The sequence below is a fragment of the Habropoda laboriosa genome, unplaced genomic scaffold, assembly GCF_001263275.1.
Source record: "Habropoda laboriosa isolate 0110345459 unplaced genomic scaffold, ASM126327v1 scaffold223, whole genome shotgun sequence".
NCBI classification, from domain to species: domain Eukaryota; kingdom Metazoa; phylum Arthropoda; class Insecta; order Hymenoptera; family Apidae; genus Habropoda; species Habropoda laboriosa.
Window position 1 is genome coordinate 47,946 of NW_017100362.1, and position 7,001 is coordinate 54,946.

General features: G+C 38.1%; 1 protein-coding gene across 2 annotated transcripts in view; it reads right to left on the reverse strand.

Moving 5' to 3' along the window:
- LOC108574711 overlaps positions 1-5,679 on the reverse strand; it is a 40,124-nt gene extending 34,445 nt beyond the window's left edge. Inside the window, exon 1 of one of the 2 annotated variants that reach the window (XM_017937337.1) lies at positions 5,433-5,679. The gene's annotated coding sequence lies outside the window, so the exon portion shown is untranslated. Of the gene's footprint in view, positions 1-4,271; positions 4,429-5,432 lie in introns of those variants that run through there. The other variant, XM_017937338.1, reaches the window with a different exon arrangement.
- Positions 5,680-7,001: the final 1,322 nt, after the last annotated feature.

Here is a 7,001-nt window from a genome sequence, read left to right on the forward strand (position 1 = left end):
AAATTGACCTGATATTGTATGATATGCATACAGAGAATGAACGAAAATTCAACGGTCGATATTTTAGAAGTGATGCTGAATAAAAATGTCTCGTGGCATTTTGTCGATAATTAAAAAGGTTATGTTGATTTTGACGTATTCCAACCATCCATATGAATTTTGATTTCGATCATATTTGTGCACTTAATATGTATTTAATTATAAAACAGTATGTAACTACACCCTTCTCTTCCTCGTTTTTTTAATTTCACTCGAAAATAAGTCTATCTTCAATCGATGATAGCAACGATATTTTTACACTCCATTCTACAACGGAAGAGTGCAGCACGTGGGCGGCGAGCAATAAAGTAGCACGTAAAATCACAAACTGCACGCTTCTGCGTATCGATACAGACCCTGCTTTGATTCTTTCTTGCAGGATAGCGCTCGTAATGGCGTATATGGTTTTGTAGAACGATCCAGTGTGTTGTAGCATCGAAACGGTTGGTCCGAAAGTATCAATAGTGAAACAACTTTCTCCTATTCCCAGCAACAACTATTGGCAACGTAATACTTTAAACGTAAACCAAATCTGTCCTTGTTAAAACAACTAATACACACAATCAATCCCCACCTAATCCTCTAATAAACAATCAAATTAATCTACCAACTCCATGATGAATAATCAATTAAAAAGGCAAAGCAAAAGAATTTCGATAAGTTTGAAAGGAACATAGCCACAGAACAGCTACTACGTTGGTCAACAGTCGGTCGTTCCTAGAAGTTCCACTGCGCATGCTTTTGCGCATCGGACGAATAGACGTCCACCTTGTCTTTCTTTTTTCTTTTTTTTTCGAATCGCATTTGTGCCAACGAGTACGCTCACCAACACGATTTATCACGATTTATCTTTTCCATCGGTACATCGATCGAATCTACAGAATAAACGTGAAATGAGAAACACGAGAGCAGTTAGCAACTTTAGCTTGATTAAAGTAGTTGCGGCGCACGGGTTTCTGCGCATCAGTGCAAGTTTTGGCGGGTCGATGCGCCATTGTTACCCTGGCGGCTGCTTCGCTTTGTTTTCATCTCTCTCTCTCTCACTCCTGCTCCCGTTCCTCTTTTCCCCTTCTCCCACGTTCTTCTCATCTCTCATCTGCTCTCTCGTTTCACCATTTTTCACTCGACGTTCTCTCGCCAGGCAACCCCGCGTCCCTCTGGCTGTTCGTTAATGAAAAATAATAACTATCGAGGGATGGAGAAGGAGAAATGGCGACAGAGAGAGGGAAAACAACACAGAACGGCGTTACAAAAGCGACGAATTTCAGTTTTTCCTTACGTTTTTACAAACGTTCTTTTTTCCCCCACCAGAATATACGTCAGCAGTGTTTCACTGGTAAACATAAGGTAGGAATTCAATTTTTAAACAACCTTACCGTCGGAATTAAACTATGCACATACCGGGTGTCCCTGAATTTATTACACATCGTAATAACCTGTAAAAATATGGTTATTTACTCTATGAAATTTTGTTACGCGAGAATATTTTCATTTTCACCGTAATTTTGCAACGTATGAATATTGAATGAGTGCGCATGGCGGCAAATAGGCCAATAAATGTGGAATTTGCGCAAATCCCGTTACGAAATAGGATAACGAGAAGACAGAGTAGAAGAAGGATGCGCGATATGCAGTGGTGGAAAGCAGATATCTCGTTATCACACTGAGATATCGTACGCACACATTCTTTCGTTGCTTGCCAACGAATATGGTTACACTACGACGTTCCTGGAGAACTTTCTAATACGGTTTCTGATGTTTTCGACTTGAACCACTCTCGTGTGTTTCACCAATTTTATTCATTCGATCGCGACGAATTTTTAACGAACAATTACCAGATCAGATTTCGATGTAACTCGAGAAAATTTGCATTCAACCTGTACGAGTATTCAATTTAGCAACTTCGTATAACATTACAGAGAACTTTTATCAAACCTGAAAAATTTCCATGCTATTAAAAGGAGCTCGATGGAATAGCAATTAGTTTTTTGCAACATTGTTCTTTTTTGGTGAAAGGGAAATTGCTACGTTAAATAGCCATTTGTAAAATAAATTTTAGTTCAAATATTGTACATTAACTGAGGAAACTTAACTTAAGAAATTTATCAATATCTGAGGTCAGGAATTAATCAAACGAACACGTTACAATGAAAAAAATAAGAATGACGTTTGTGAATTGGTGAAGATGCAAAATTGCAACAGATTAATTACTGTTATATCTTCACTGAAATATACAGAGGTCAATTTACGAGTAAACAAAAGTTGATCAATGTATGAAATTGTGTGAAAAATTTTTAAGATATTAATAATACGCTTAAGCTGTAATTTCTCGTTCAGAAGTGAATTCGATTTCAAGTTTTCTTTAGAAAAAGTTACTTACGTCGAGTGTGTTGTATTTTCCAGCAAACCGTAAAAATGAAGTCTGGAGAATCTTGCGCGCAAACAGAGAGTAGCAGCGATATCGATAACGAAACGACTCGTCACTCGGCAGACATCACTTTTGGCTTCGTGGTTGATAAGGCAACAATGTTACCATAAAATAAGCGAAGAGTCGAGACACGTTTCGCTATTACTCCCCGAATCGCTCGTTTCAATAATCGTCCTTAGAGCGAAAATAAAGTAAAGCCAGCGAAGATAATTCAATCGGACGCCAATCCTTGACCCAACGACAATTTTGATTCATCGTATTCGTCGTAAAAGAAACGCTATAGCGCGGAGAATCGTGTACCAAAAAACTACAGATGCAGTTGAATGCATTTTTAGACAATTCAAATTTTAATTCAAGTAAAGAACAACGGGGAAAAATGAATTTTTTTTCTAGTGATATTTGAAAATTTTAGACATGATTGTCTAAAAGAATTTTTAAGTTCAAACTATACTTGAAATTGTTAAAATTAAATTTTAAAGCGACTAAGTTACATTAGAAATCCTACAATAGATAAGAAATGCTTCCAAGAACGGGAGTGATTATGACTATAATCGGTATCCTATCATTTATTCACTTCCTATTATGCAAATCGAGAATTATCAGTTACTAATATACAGTCAATTATTAGAAAGACCCTCCACTCACATGACTTCATCGTTCAATATTGAATTCATATAAAAACATGGAAGAACGATCTGAAATATAGTTCGACGAAAAATCAGATCACTGAAATTGAATTTGAGGTTAGGTTTGAAACGATAACCGCTGTTCACTCATTATTGCCGCCATGTACTCTATTTCATTATTATCGCATAATAAAGACGTCGAAAAATATTCCAATCACTGGAATAATTTCACGCTTAATTTGAAACTACGTAAATATATTGCCAAATAAGAAAGCGCAATGCGCATTTATTTCATCCCAAAATTGGCCAGAAATACGATCTCCTAAATATTTTATGCCCGGTTTTTAACATAATTTTCATGCTCCATTATACCGAACGAATTTTATTATATGGAACAATTCCCAGATAACACGGCATGTTTGTGAAATTCTCGCTGTGATGCGCGCGTACCTCGACAATGGCAGATACGCGCACTCGTAAAAATTAATACACGCCACGTACTTGTTGCTCGTACGTTTAAAACGCGCCCCGCGATGCTTATCCGTTGAAAATTCACGTACATAACGGGCCGTACGTAAGGTGGCTTTTATCGTTAATTTCATACGTCACGCGTGCCAATTGCCAACGTACGACCCATACACCTGAGATAAGTTTACCGGAAATGCGTCACCAGTAACTTCTTTTGTACATCAGGTCAACGCAAACTGATAACTTTGGAATGGAAATTCTTTTCCGCATTCGGCTATCGAACCTGAATTCTTCTCCACGAAACAAGTTTCGAAATTACTACATACGCTTCAACCTTCGTCGTTATTTTAAGTGGATTCCAAACGTTTTCTTTATGTATAATTGTAAAGAACGACCATTGAATATGGAGCAATCTATTGGGAACGATAATCGTTCCACCAAATAGGATTCTTAACATTTGTAAATGGGGTCAAGTTTACCGTTGTTCTATAAAATGTTTCTAATAAATTCTTCCTATATCATTGATTGAGGTTATGAAAATAACTGTAGCAAAAAAATGCGATCCATTAAGAAACGAGTACAGTTATATGATTATAAATATGGTAAATAACGTGCAAACGCAGCAGACCGGAAATCGTCACGGAAAATAGTGTGTCACGATGTCAGGCTGGTGTACTTAACGGACGCTTAAAAAGTTTGTTGTTATTTACCTTAGCGTGTGGCGCGATACCATTTCGGTGCCGTTAATTCGAGAACGCGTGCCGATAACACCTGTGTAGTTAATTCTTCGTCGAACTGCATCACGAGGCAATGAATCAAACTGTTTCAAGGTATTTCAATCTTAATTGACGTCAACAGCAAATAAGCACAGACTGGCCAATGGTTCACAAGTAACTGCGAGACGCAGTGTTGTTCGTGAAAACAGATATTTCTGTGTTCCTGTTACGTGTCGGCGATATTTCCGTTCGATGCGAAACGAAATGTAACGTAGATTCACACTGATACGATTTTAAGTACCGTTTAATCTTGTCCCAATAAGTGCATCACGAATTTTTCTTCCGGCACGTAGTTTACACATTGATATTTTTTATCCTTATACAAAAATGCATGCCCTTCGCAAGAAACATTTAAACGACAATGAAATAGATCCCTAGAGAGTAAAATACGAAAAAAAAAATTCTGGACAAAAGTTTCCAAGCTCAACTTGATGAGAAAGGCAGGTAACTTTTGCGTGCCAGGTATGTAGAAAGGACTACCAATAGCGACCCCGTCGTGCGTCTTTCGCCCAATCGAGAGGTAAGGTTAGTTCTCCCACTCACGACGGAAAATATTACGCTACGAAGGTACGTATCGTACGTTGAAAAGTGCAACGAAGTATCGCAAATTACGATACACCGTTTTCTCACTACACAATTACAACGAAGACTGTCTTTCTTTTTTTCGAAAATAACGTTGACCACACTGTAATTCGTTTTATTGTAACGATGAACACGAAAAAGACAAGGTTAACGAACGTGAAGGTACGTGATCGCGATCGAGCGACGAAGACAAAGAGATTGCACGAACTGTCGACGATTATGACATCATAACCTATCAACGAGAATCATCTTGAAAACAATCGTGATTCCAAATGATCGTTTTATCCTATTACCACGTATTCTTACGGACTACGAGGAAAAGAAAGTTTTGTTGTCGTCTGGCGTATCTGTCTGTCAGCCTATCCCCTGTGTCTCTTTCCTGTTCGTATTCCTAACCGCACAAATCTCACTTTTCGAGGTGACTACGTCACTGTATTTCCAGTGAAAACGAAACCGGCGATTATTCTAACTATCACAAAGTGGAAAAATAGGATCGTGTACGTGACGACTTACCGGTTTTCAGTCGATCGTCACATTTTCAAGTTGCCCCGAGTTACCAGCCGGTCGAGTCACGTCGTCGTCCTGACCACTGATGAACTTTTTCACGAAACGTTTACAGAGGCACAAGCACCGTGAATCAAATGATCACACCATGGCGCGCAGCAGCAGCCTGCAAGCCATCTTGAAGCCACCGACGAGGCACGCACACAATAAACCTCGTCGAATCAGGCACATACGGTGTAAGGTCCTCCCAGAAGGACGGAAGACGATCGAGTGAATGTTCCGCTAAGTGGCAGCCATGATGGCGCCACTTGTCGAACCTTTCAAACTTGAACGAAATTCGTCTTATAAATCAAATGTGAATTTGCTTCATTGTAATTGGTGCTTATTACGACACACGATTTTGTTTCTACATAACTCCATAAATTAAAATTCATGTTTCACAACGATATTACGTCTGATTTCAATGAAATGCTCGAATAGAATCAAATTGATACTTTGTCGCGCGGTTGTAGCGATGGCGCCACCGCTCGGCCCTATGGGCAATGATTCAGATAACAATTATCTACTTTTTCGTAATGTGTAATTGGTCTCTAGAGATTAAGAACAAACAACTCGTCGTTTTAGGATTGAAATTATGATTCACCATTTCGTACAGATTGTTATTAATCTCACTAAGATCGATCGACCGTTCCTTTCGCTTGTTGTATGAATTATGGCGGATATAGACGGTTTACATGGTCGACGTTGCGAATGTTGACAAATTTTCATTAAATGAGTCACGCGTTTTGTAATATCTGTGCGTAATGCTATATGAAAAATCGTGTCGATTCAACGATCCACTTGCGTCTCGTTTAAAAATAGACCACAAGTTTAATATTCACCAACTAATCGGATACACCTTCCGATAATAAAACCAAGTTATCTTGTTAAAAAAAGAAAAACTTTATCGTTATATTGACTCGATTCGATGCATTTTTAATTAAAGTTGTGTAGTACAGATGCCCTGAAAGAACATCAATAATAATTGATTATCTACCTCGTTTATTACTTATCTTCATGAAACCAGCAACACAGTGAGATAGTAGAAACCTTTTATTTTTATTATCGTTTACGATTTTCTCTCAGAGCATCGGCTCGATCCGTAACTTTCTTAAATAGATTTTATTCGAGCACTAAACAGTGATATCTACACTCTACAACAAACATCGTCCGTCTGTTCTCGTCGTTAAGGTAATGTCTGCACATTTTTATTGTTATTTAACGACAACCGTCATTAGGAATTCTATACGTGTAATATAGTTATAATAATAGTCGTTATTGCTTGCCATTTGAACGGTGTCGTTAAATCTTTACAACATTTCGTCTGGACCTGTCGAAGAGCAAAGATTTCCATCACTAGGAAAATTCAATAAATTAAAGGATCGTTCTTCGTTTGGAACACGCTTTATCCTTCGTTCCAGGTCCTTACGTTCGATTATTCTCGCGAAGAACGGATATATCCTTGGCACATCGTAGTAAACTCTTAATAAACGCGTTATGTATATAAATAAGTTATACAATCGATGGCTCAATTCGAAT